The 12,006-nt window shown below is 46.6% G+C and overlaps 7 non-coding genes across 7 annotated transcripts; all 7 read left to right on the top strand.

Moving 5' to 3' along the window:
* Positions 1–1,044: 1,044 nt before the first annotated feature.
* On the top strand, positions 1,045–1,117 carry Trnak-cuu (transfer RNA lysine (anticodon CUU)). Its single transcript has one exon. It is a non-coding gene; the product is annotated as a tRNA-Lys (tRNA).
* A 1,467-nt stretch (positions 1,118–2,584) lies between these two features.
* Trnak-cuu (transfer RNA lysine (anticodon CUU)) lies at positions 2,585–2,657 on the top strand. Its single transcript has one exon. It is a non-coding gene; the product is annotated as a tRNA-Lys (tRNA).
* A 1,458-nt stretch (positions 2,658–4,115) lies between these two features.
* Trnak-cuu (transfer RNA lysine (anticodon CUU)) lies at positions 4,116–4,188 on the top strand. The gene has a single exon. It is a non-coding gene; the product is annotated as a tRNA-Lys (tRNA).
* A 1,440-nt stretch (positions 4,189–5,628) lies between these two features.
* On the top strand, positions 5,629–5,701 carry Trnak-cuu (transfer RNA lysine (anticodon CUU)). Its single transcript has one exon. It is a non-coding gene; the product is annotated as a tRNA-Lys (tRNA).
* A 1,467-nt stretch (positions 5,702–7,168) lies between these two features.
* Trnak-cuu (transfer RNA lysine (anticodon CUU)) lies at positions 7,169–7,241 on the top strand. The gene has a single exon. It is a non-coding gene; the product is annotated as a tRNA-Lys (tRNA).
* A 1,452-nt stretch (positions 7,242–8,693) lies between these two features.
* Positions 8,694–8,766, top strand: Trnak-cuu (transfer RNA lysine (anticodon CUU)). The gene has a single exon. It is a non-coding gene; the product is annotated as a tRNA-Lys (tRNA).
* A 2,958-nt stretch (positions 8,767–11,724) lies between these two features.
* Positions 11,725–11,797, top strand: Trnak-cuu (transfer RNA lysine (anticodon CUU)). Its single transcript has one exon. It is a non-coding gene; the product is annotated as a tRNA-Lys (tRNA).
* Positions 11,798–12,006: the final 209 nt, after the last annotated feature.

Below are 12,006 nucleotides of genomic sequence, written 5' to 3'. Positions count from 1 at the left end.
AATTTTGGAAATCAGTTGCGCGTCGTGGCCGTATAGCAAACAGTATCTGTGATGACGAACAATTAGCGACATGCCTTTTATTAAGAATTACTCTCAGATGTGATTAAGGCGAATGGCGCAGATAAAGCCTTTGCCAAAGCGGTACAGCATAAGGTGGGACGAGGCAGTCTGAATTACATTTTATAGATGTATTTCTCACATATGTCAGAGCCTCTCGCGGTCGTCGTCGTCGTCGTCGTCGTCGTCGTCGTCGTCGTCGTCGCCGCAGCCGCCGCTTCTGCAGATGTAGCAAATGGCCATCGTGGCAAATGCGGCGAGGCACGCCCTGCCTTCGATTCCGTATGCACAAAGTGTGTGGTCTTGTTTCCCAGTCTATATTTGGTCGGTCACGTAAGAGGTTGAATGTAACGAATGGGTGGGAAAGAGCAAGGGCAGCGGCTGTGTAGAACGAAAACACAAATTATCAGGGGTGTGAGCGTTTCGAGATAAGTCATATACAAGTTGCAATTGGTCGTCAGTGACTGTGTGGCCTAATGGATAAGGCATCGGACTTCGGATCTGAAGATTACAGGTTCGAATGCTTTCACGCTCGTGTTTTATCATTTCTGAATAAGAAACATACCGTTTTAATGTAGCATTTGAGCAGTACGAAACCGTCTGAATGTTGCTGTTGACCATTTTCTGCTTGGAGATGCTCTTGAGCTTGAAACACACACTACAAGACCGGTGTTAACTAGCGAAATGGTCGGCAGAGTGCCGTCACCGCGAGTTTCCACTAGCACTTGCACATCTAAAACAACGTCGGAAAGTAACTCGTTCGCCTTTTGAGTCACATCAAGTATGAGTGTTAATTTTGACGCCACTAGCTCTGCAGGTTGTCATGCAATTCCTTTACCTCTCAGAAATGATTATGAAATAAAAGTGAAGTACGTGACGAGTGTGACGTTAGGAAAACATTAGGCAGCATGGAGAGATTCTGTATGGGACCACCCAACCCAAACGAGTACTGTGTGACGTGCTGCCCGGCAAGTATTCACCGAAGCAGCCTGGCTAGCTCAGTTGGTAGAGCATGAGACTCTTAATCTCAGGGTCGTGGGTTCGAGCCCCACGCTGGGCGGAACGGAATTTTGTTCCGCTGCATATGTAAATTACTGTTTTTCTGATTAACGTGATGTAATGGAAATAGCAACTTTAAACTTTGCCTACGTCTCTGTCAGTCGCAAGGAAACTGTATTTGAAGGTGAAGGTGATTTTGTAGACATGTGTGAAAGACATGTTCTGAAATGCAAGTGTTGTTGTTTGGAGAGGACATCGGTTACGTGTCAGATGTGTAGCCAAGCAGTAATGGGTCGCCATAGCTGCAAATATTTTTCGGTATTATGAAGTGTTGTCAGCTGAAATCTGATGATCCAGACGACCGTAAGGACGAAGTACTCAAAAGTACCGCTAGGCCGCGCCTCTTTAGCTCAGTGGTAAAGCAGTGGACTATTTAACCAAGGATCGTGAGTTCCATCCTCAAAGGAAGAAGTCGAATTTTGGAAATCAGTTGCGCGTCGTGGCCGTATAGCAAACAGTATCTGTGATGACGAACAATTAGCGACATGCCTTTTATTAAGAATTACTCTCAGATGTGATTAAGGCGAATGGCGCAGATAAAGCCTTTGCGAAAGCGGTACAGCATAAGGTGGGACGAGGCAGTCTGAATTACATTTTATAGATGTATTTCTCACATATGTCAGAGCCTCTCGCGGTCGTCGTCGTCGTAGTCGTCGTCGTCGTCGTCGTCGTCGTCGTCGTCGTCGCCGCCGCCGCCGCTTCTGCAGAAGTAGCATATGGCCATCGTGGAAAATGCGGCGAGGCACGCCCTGCCTTCGATTCCGTATGCACAAAGTGTGTGGTCTTGTTTCCCAGTCTATATTTGGTCGGTCACGTAAGAGGTTGAATGTAACGAATGGGTGGGAAAGAGCAAGGGCAGCGGCTGTGTAGAACGAAAACACAAATTATCAGGGGTGTGAGCGTTTCGAGATGAGTCATATACAAGGTGCACTTGGTCGTCAGTGACTGTGTGGCCTAATGGATAAGGCGTCGGACTTCGGATCTGAAGATTACAGGTTCGAGTGCTGTCACGCTCGTGTTTTATCATTTCTGAATAAGAAACATACCGTTTTAATGTAGCATTTGAGCAGTACGAAACCGTCTGAATGTTGCTGTTGACCATTTTCTGCTTGGAGATGCTCTTGAGCTTGAAACACACACTACAAGACCGGTGTTAACTAGCGAAATGGTCGGCAGAGTGCCGTCACCACGAGTTTCCACTAGCAGTTGCACATCTAAAACAACGTCGGAAAGTAACTCGTTCGCCTTTTGAGTCACATCAAGTATGAGTGTTAATTTTGACGCCACTAGCTCTGCAGGTTGTCATGCAATTCCTTTACCTCTCAGAAATGATTATGAAATAAAAGTGAAGTACGTGACGAGTGTGACGTTAGGAAAACATTAGGCAGCATGGAGAGATTCTGTATGGGACCACCCAACCCAAACGAGTACTGTGTGACGTGCTGCCCGGCAAGTATTCACCGAAGCAGCCCGGCTAGCTCAGTCGGTAGAGCATGAGACTCTTAATCTCAGGGTCGTGGGTTCGAGCCCCACGCTGGGCGGAACGGAATTTTGTTCCGCTGCATATGTAAATTACTGTTTTTCTGATTAACGTGATGTAATGGAAATAGCAACTTTAAACTTTGCCTACGTCTCTGTCAGTCGCAAGGAAACTGTATTTGAAGGTGAAGGTGATTTTGTAGACATGTGTGAAAGACATGTTCTGAAATGCAAGTGTTGTTGTTTGGAGAGGACATCGGTTACGTGTCAGATGTGTAGCCAAGCAGTAATGGGTCGCCATAGCTGTAAATAATAGTCGGTAATATGAAGTGTTGTCAGCTGAAGTCTGATGATCCAGACGACCGTAAGGACGAAGTACGCAAAAGTACCGCTAGGACGCGCCCGTTTAGGTCAGTGGTAGAGCACTGGACTAGTAAATCAAGGGTCGTGAGTTCCATCCTCAAAGGAAGAAGTCGAATTTTGGAAATCAGTTGCGCGTCGTGGCCGTATAGCAAACAGTATCTGTGATGACGAACAATTAGCGACATGCCTTTTATTAAGAATTACTCTCAGATGTGATTAAGGCGAATGGCGCAGATAAAGCCTTTGCGAAAGCGGTACAGCATAAGGTGGGACGAGGCAGTCTGAATTACATTTTATAGATGTATTTCTCACATATGTCAGAGCCTCTCGCGGTCGTCGTCGTCGTAGTCGTCGTCGTCGTCGTCGTCGTCGTCGCCGCCGCCGCCGCTTCTGCAGAAGTAGCATATGGCCATCGTGGCAAATGCGGCGAGGCACGCCCTGCCTTCGATTCCGTATGCACAAAGTGTGTGGTCTTGTTTCCCAGTCTATATTTGGTCGGTCACGTAAGAGGTTGAATGTAACGAATGGGTGGGAAAGAGCAAGGGCAGCGGCTGTGTAGAACGAAAACACAAATTATCAGGGGTGTGAGCGTTTCGAGATGAGTCATATACAAGGTGCACTTGGTCGTCAGTGACTGTGTGGCCTAATGGATAAGGCGTCGGACTTCGGATCTGAAGATTACAGGTTCGAGTGCTGTCACGCTCGTGTTTTATCATTTCTGAATAAGAAACATACCGTTTTAATGTAGCATTTGAGCAGTACGAAACCGTCTGAATGTTGCTGTTGACCATTTTCTGCTTGGAGATGCTCTTGAGCTTGAAACACACACTACAAGACCGGTGTTAACTAGCGAAATGGTCGGCAGAGTGCCGTCACCACGAGTTTCCACTAGCAGTTGCACATCTAAAACAACGTCGGAAAGTAACTCGTTCGCCTTTTGAGTCACATCAAGTATGAGTGTTAATTTTGACGCCACTAGCTCTGCAGGTTGTCATGCAATTCCTTTACCTCTCAGAAATGATTATGAAATAAAAGTGAAGTACGTGACGAGTGTGACGTTAGGAAAACATTAGGCAGCATGGAGAGATTCTGTATGGGACCACCTAACCCAAACGAGTACTGTGTGACGTGCTGCCCGGCAAGTATTCACCGAAGCAGCCCGGCTAGCTCAGTCGGTAGAGCATGAGACTCTTAATCTCAGGGTCGTGGGTTCGAGCCCCACGCTGGGCGGAACGGAATTTTGTTCCGCTGCAGATGTAAATTACCGTTTTTCTGATTAACGTGATGTAATGGAAATAGCAACTTTAAACTTTGCCTACGTCTCTGTCAGTCGCAAGGAAACTGTATTTGAAGGTGAAGGTGATTTTGTAGACATGTGTGAAAGACATGTTCTGAAATGCAAGTGTTGTTGTTTGGAGAGGACATCGGTTACGTGTCAGATGTGTAGCCAAGCAGTAATGGGTCGCCATAGCTGTAAATAATAGTCGGTAATATGAAGTGTTGTCAGCTGAAGTCTGATGATCCAGACGACCGTAAGGACGAAGTACGCAAAAGTAACGCTAGGACGCGCCCGTTTAGGTCAGTGGTAGAGCACTGGACTAGTAAATCAAGGGTCGTGAGTTCCATCCTCAAAGGAAGAAGTCGAATTTTGGAAATCAGTTGCGCGTCGTGGCCGTATAGCAAACAGTATCTGTGATGACGAACAATTAGCGACATGCCTTTTATTAAGAATTACTCTCAGATGTGATTAAGGCGAATGGCGCAGATAAAGCCTTTGCCAAAGCGGTACAGCATAAGGTGGGACGAGGCAGTCTGAATTACATTTTATAGATGTATTTCTCACATATGTCAGAGCCTCTCGCGGTCGTCGTCGTCGTCGTCGTCGTCGTCGCCGCCGCCGCTTCTGCAGAAGTAGCAAATGGCCATCGTGGCAAATGCGGCGAGGCACGCCCTGCCTTCGATTCCGTATGCACAAAGTGTGTGGTCTTGTTTCCCAGTCTATATTTGGTCGGTCACGTAAGAGGTTGAATGTAACGAATGGGTGGGAAAGAGCAAGGGCAGCGGCTGTGTAGAACGAAAACACAAATTATCAGGGGTGTGAGCGTTTCGAGATGAGTCATATACTAGTTGCACTTGGTCGTCAGTGACTGTGTGGCCTAATGGATAAGGCGTCGGACTTCGGATCTGAAGATTACAGGTTCGAATGCTGTCACGCTCGTGTTTTATCATTTCTGAATAAGAAACATACCGTTTTAATGTAGCATTTGAGCAGTACGAAACCGTCTGAATGTTGCTGTTGACCATTTTCTGCTTGGAGATGCTCTTGAGCTTGAAACACACACTACAAGACCGGTGTTAACTAGCGAAATGGTCGGCAGAGTGCCGTCACCGCGAGTTTCCACTAGCACTTGCACATCTAAAACAACGTCGGAAAGTAACTCGTTCGCCTTTTGAGTCACATCAAGTATGAGTGTTAATTTTGACGCAACTAGCTCTGCAGGTTGTCATGCAATTCCTTTACCTCTCAGAAATGATTATGAAATAAAAGTGAAGTACGTGACGAGTGTGACGTTAGGAAAACATTAGGCAGCATGGAGAGATTCTGTATGGGACCACCCAACCCAAACGAGTACTGTGTGACGTGCTGCCCGGCAAGTATTCACCCAAGCAGCCTGGCTAGCTCAGTTGGTAGAGCATGAGACTCTTAAACCCAGGGTCGAGGGTTCGAGCCCCACGCTGGGCGGAACGGAATTTTGTTCCGCTGCAGATGTAAATTACTGTTTTTCTGATTAACGTGATGTAATGGAAATAGCAACATTAAACTTTGCCTACGTCTCTGTCAGTCGCAAGGAAACTGTATTTGAAGGTGAAGGTGATTTTGTAGACATGTGTGAAAGACATGTTCTGAAATGCAAGTGTTGTTGTTTGGAGAGGACATCGGTTACGTGTCAGATGTGTAGCCAAGCAGTAATGGGTCGCCATAGCTGCAAATATTAGTCGGTAATATCAAGTGTTGTCAGCTGAAGTCTGATGATCCAGACGACCGTAAGGACGAAGTACTCAAAAGTACCGCTAGGCCGCCCCTCTTTAGTTCAGTGGTAGAGCAGTGGACTATTTAACCAAGGATCGTGAGTTCCATCCTCAAAGGAAGAAGTCGAATTTTGGAAATCAGTTGCGCGTCGTGGCCGTATAGCAAACAGTATCTGTGATGACGAACAATTAGCGACATGCCTTTTATTAAGAATTACTCTCAGATGTGATTAAGGCGAATGGCGCAGATAAAGCCTTTGCCAAAGCGGTACAGCATAAGGTGGGACGAGGCAGTCTGAATTACATTTTATAGATGTATTTCTCACATATGTCAGAGCCTCTCGCGGTCGTCGTCGTCGTCGTCGTCGTCGTCGTCGTCGTCGTCGTCGTCGTCGTCGCCGCCGCCGCCGCTTCTGCAGATGTAGCAAATGGCCATCGTGGCAAATGCGGCGAGGCACGCCCTGCCTTCGATTCCGTATGCACAAAGTGTGTGGTCTTGTTTCCCAGTCTATATTTGGTCGGTCACGTAAGAGGTTGAATGTAACGAATGGGTGGGAAAGAGCAAGGGCAGCGGCTGTGTAGAACGAAAACACAAATTATCAGGGGTGTGAGCGTTTCGAGATAAGTCATATACAAGTTGCAATTGGTCGTCAGTGACTGTGTGGCCTAATGGATAAGGCGTCGGACTTCGGATCTGAAGATTACAGGTTCGAATGCTGTCACGCTCGTGTTTTATCATTTCTGAATATGAAACATACCGTTTTAATGTATCATTTGAGCAGTATGAAACCGTCTGAATGTTGCTGTTGACCATTTTCTGCTTGGAGATGCTCTTGAGCTTGAAACACACACTACAAGACCGGTGTTAACTAGCGAAATGGTCGGCAGAGTGCCGTCACCGCGAGTTTCCACTAGCACTTGCACATCTAAAACAACGTCGGAAAGTAACACGTTCGCCTTTTGAGTCACATCAAGTATAAGTGTTAATTTTGACGCCACTAGCTCTGCAGTTTGTCATGCAATTCCTTTACCTCTCAGAAATGATTATGAAATAAAAGTGAAGTACGTGACGAGTGTGACGTTAGGAAAACATTAGGCAGCATGGAGAGATTCTGTATGGGACCACCCAACCCAAACGAGTACTGTGTGACGTGCTGCCCGGCAAGTATTCACCGAAGCAGCCCGGCTAGCTCAGTCGGTAGAGCAAGAGACTCTTAATCTCAGGGTCGTGGGTTCGAGCCCCACGCTGGGCGGAACGGAATTTTGTTCCGCTGCAGATGTAAATTACCGTTTTTCTGATTAACGTGATGTAATGGAAATAGCAACTTTAAACTTTGCCTACGTCTCTGTCAGTCGCAAGGAAACTGTATTTGAAGGTGAAGGTGATTTTGTAGACATGTGTGAAAGACATGTTCTGAAATGCAAGTGTTGTTGTTTGGAGAGAACATCGGTTACGCGTCAGATGTGTAGCCAAGCAGTAATGGGTCGCCATAGCTGCGAATATTAGTCAATAATATGAAGTGTTGTCAGCTGAAGTCTGATGATCCAGACGACCGTAAGGACGAAGTACGCAAAAGTAACGCTAGGACGCGCCCCTTTAGCTCAGTGGTAGAGCACTGCACTAGTAAACCAAGGGTCGTGAGTGCCATCCTCAAAGGAAGACGTCGAATTTTGGAAATCAGTTGCGCGTCGTGGCCGTATAGCAAACAGTATCTGTGATGACGAACAATTAGCGACATGCCTTTTATTAAGAATTACTCTCAGATGTGATTAAGGCGAATGGAGCAGATAAAGCCTTTGCCAAAGCGGTACAGCATAAGGTGGGACGAGGCAGTCTGAATTACATTTTATAGATGTATTTCTCACATATGTCAGAGCCTCTCGCGGTCGTCGTCGTCGTCGTCGTCGTCGTCGTCGTCGTCGTCGCCGCCGCCGCTTCTGCAGAAGTAGCAAATGGCCATCGTGGCAAATGCGGCCAGGCACGCCCTGCCTTCGATTCCGTATGCACAAAGTGTGTGGTCTTGTTTCCCAGTCTATATTTGGTCGGTCACGTAAGAGGTTGAATGTAACGAATGGGTGGGAAAGAGCAAGGGCAGCGGCTGTGTAGAACGAAAACACAAATTATCAGGGGTGTGAGCGTTTCGAGATAAGTCATATACAAGTTGCAATTGGTCGTCAGTGACTGTGTGGCCTAATGGATAAGGCGTCGGACTTCGGATCTGAAGATTACTGGTTCGAATGCTTTCACGCTCGTGTTTTATCATTTCTGAATAAGAAACAAACCGTTTTAATGTAGCATTTGAGCAGTACGAAACCGTCTGAATGTTGCTGTTGACCATTTTCTGCTTGGAGATGCTCTTGAGCTTGAAACACACACTACAAGACCGGTGTTAACTAGCGAAATGGTCGGCAGAGTGCCGTCACCGCGAGTTTCCACTAGCACTTGCACATCTAAAACAACGTCGGAAAGTAACTCGTTCGCCTTTTGAGTCACATCAAGTATGAGTGTTAATTTTGACGCCACTAGCTCTGCAGGTTGTAATGCAATTCCTTTACCTCTCAGAAATGATTATGAAATAAAAGTGAAGTACGTGACGAGTGTGACGTTAGGAAAACATTAGGCAGCATGGAGAGATTCTGTATGGGACCACCCAACCCAAACGAGTACTGTGTGACGTGCTGCCCGGCAAGTATTCACCAAAGCAGCCCGGCTAACTCAGTTGGTAGAGCATGAGACTCTTAATCTCAGGGTCGTGGGTTCGAGCCCCACGCTGGGCGGAACGGAATTTTGTTCCGCTGCAGATGTAAATTACCGTTTTTCTGATTAACGTGATGTAATGGAAATAGCAACTTTAAACTTTGCCTACGTCTCTGTCAGTCGCAAGGAAACTGTATTTGAAGGTGAAGGTGATTTTGTAGACATGTGTGAAAGACATGTTCTGAAATGCAAGTGTTGTTGTTTGGAGAGGACATCGGTTACGTGTCAGATGTGTAGCCAAGCAGTAATGGGTCGCCATAGCTGTAAATAATAGTCGGTAATATGAAGTGTTGTCAGCTGAAGTCTGATGATCCAGACGACCGTAAGGACGAAGTACGCAAAAGTACCGCTAGGACGCGCCCGTTTAGGTCAGTGGTAGAGCACTGGACTAGTAAATCAAGGGTCGTGAGTTCCATCCTCAAAGGAAGAAGTCGAATTTTGGAAATCAGTTGCGCGTCGTGGCCGTATAGCAAACAGTATCTGTGATGACGAACAATTAGCGACATGCCTTTTATTAAGAATTACTCTCAGATGTGATTAAGGCGAATGGCGCAGATAAAGCCTTTGCCAAAGCGGTACAGCATAATGTGGGACGAGGCAGTCTGAATTACATTTTATAGATGTATTTCTCACATATGTCAGAGCCTCTCGCGGTCGTCGTCGTCGTCGTCGTCGCCGCCGCCGCTTCTGCAGAAGTAGCAAATGGCCATCGTGGCAAATGCGGCGAGGCACGCCCTGCCTTCGATTCCGTATGCACAAAGTGTGTGGTCTTGTTTCCCAGTGTATATTTGGTCGGTCACGTAAGAGGTTGAATGTAACGAATGGGTGGGAAAGAGCAAGGGCAGCGGCTGTGTAGAACGAAAACACAAATTATCAGGGGTGTGAGCGTTTCGAGATGAGTCATATACAAGGTGCACTTGGTCGTCAGTGACTGTGTGGCCTAATGGATAAGGCGTCGGACTTCGGATCTGAAGATTACAGGTTCGAATGCTGTCACGCCCGTGTTTTATCGTTTCTGAATAAGAAACATACCGTTTTAATGTAGCATTTGAGCAGTACGAAACCGTCTGAATGTTGCTGTTGACCATTTTCTGCTTGGAGATGCTCTTGAGCTTGAAACACACACTACAAGACCGGTGTTAACTAGCGAAATGGTCGGCAGAGAGCCGTCACCACGAGTTTCCTCTAGCAGTTGCACATCTAAAACACCGTCGGAAAGTAACTCGTTCGCCTTTTGAGTCACATCAAGTATGAGTGTTAATTTTGACGCCACTAGCTCTGCAGGTTGTCATGCAATTCCTTTACCTCTCAGAAATGATTATGAAATAAAAGTGAAGTACGTGACGAGTGTGACGTTAGGAAAACATTAGGCAGCATGGAGAGATTCTGTATGGGACCACCCAACCCAAACGAGTACTGTGTGACGTGCTGCACGGCAAGTATTCACCGAAGCAGCCCGGCTAGCTCAGTCGGTAGAGCATGAGACTCTTATCCCAGGGTCGTGGGTTCGAGCCCCACGCTGGGCGGAACGGAATTTTGTTCCGCTGCAGATGTAAATTACTGTTTTTCTGATTAACGTGATGTAATGGAAATAGCAAGTTTTAAATTTGCCTACGTCTCTGTCAGTCGCAAGGAAACTGTATTTGAAGGTGAAGGTGATTTCGTAGACATGTGTGAAAGACATGTTCTAAAATGCAAGTGTTGTTGTTTCGAGAGGACATCGGTTACGTGTCAGATGTGTAGCCAAGCAGTAATGGGTCGCCATAGCTGTAAATAATAGTCTGTAATATGAAGTGTTGTCAGCTGAAGTCTGATGATCCAGACGACCGTAAGGACGAAGTACGCAAAAGTACCGCTAGGACGCGCCCCTTTAGCACAGTGGTAGAGCACTGGACTAGTAAATCAAGGGTCGTGAGTTCCATCCTCAAAGGAAGAAGTCGAATTTTGGAAATCAGTTGCGCGTCGTGGCCGTATAGCAAACAGTATCTGTGATGACGAACAATTAGCGACATGCCTTTTATTAAGAATTACTCTCAGATGTGATTAAGGCGAAAGGCGCAGATAAAGCCTTTGCCAAAGCGGTACAGCATAAGGTGGGACGAGGCAGTCTGAATTACATTTTATAGATGTATTTCGCACATATGTCAGAGCCTCTCGCGGTCGTCGTCGTCGTCGTCGTCGTCGTCGTCGTCGTCGTCGCCGCCGCCGCTTCTGCAGAAGTAGCAAATGGCCATCGTGGCAAATGCGGCGAGGCACGCCCTGCCTTCGATTCCGTATGCACTAAGTGTGTGGTCTTGTTTCCCAGTCTATATTTGGTCGGTCACGTAAGAGGTTGAATGTAACGAATGCGTGGGAAAGAGCAAGGGCAGAGGCTGAGTAGAACGAAAACACAAATTATCAGGGGTGTGAGCGTTTCGAGATGAGTCATATACAAGTGAACCTTGGTCGTCAGTGACTGTGTGGCCTAATGGATAAGGCGTCGGACTTCGGATCTGAAGATTACAGGTTCGAATGCTGTCACGCTCGTGTTTTATCATTTCTGAATAAGAAACATACCGTTTTAATGTAGCATTTGAGCAGTACGAAACCATCTGAATGTTGCTGTTGACCATTTTCTGCTTGGAGATGCTCTTGAGCTTGAAACACACACTACAAGACCGGTGTTAACTAGCGAAATGGTCGGCAGAGTGCCGTCACCGCGAGTTTCCACTAGCACTTGCACATCTAAAACAACGTCGGAAAGTAACTCGTTCGCCTTTTGAGTCACATCAAGTATGAGTGTTAATTTTGACGCCAGTAGCTCTGCAGGTTGTCATGCAATTCCTTTACCTCTCAGAAATGATTATGAAATAAAAGTGAAGTACGTGACGAGTGTGACGTTAGGAAAACATTAGGCAGCATGGAGAGATTCTGTATGGGACCACCCAACCCAAACGAGTACTGTGTGACGTGCTGCCCGGCAAGTATTCACCCAAGCAGCCCGGCTAGCTCAGTCGGTAGAGCATGAGACTCTTAATCTCAGGGTCGTGGGTACGAGCCCCACGCTGGACGGAACGGAATTTTGTTCCGCTGCAGATGTAAATTACCGTTTTTCTGATTAACGTGATGTAATGGAAATAGCAACTTTAAACTTTGCCTACGTCTCTGTCAGTCGCAAGGAAACTGTATTTGAAGGTGAAGGTGATTTTGTAGACATGTGTGAAAGACATGTTCTGAAATGCAAGTGTTGTTGTTTCGAGAGGACATCGGTTACGTGTCAG

The sequence above is a fragment of the Schistocerca gregaria genome, chromosome 8, assembly GCF_023897955.1.
Source record: "Schistocerca gregaria isolate iqSchGreg1 chromosome 8, iqSchGreg1.2, whole genome shotgun sequence".
Taxonomy (NCBI): domain Eukaryota; kingdom Metazoa; phylum Arthropoda; class Insecta; order Orthoptera; family Acrididae; genus Schistocerca; species Schistocerca gregaria.
Note: the sequence above shows the minus strand (reverse complement) of the source record. Positions and strands in the feature narration are given on the sequence as shown.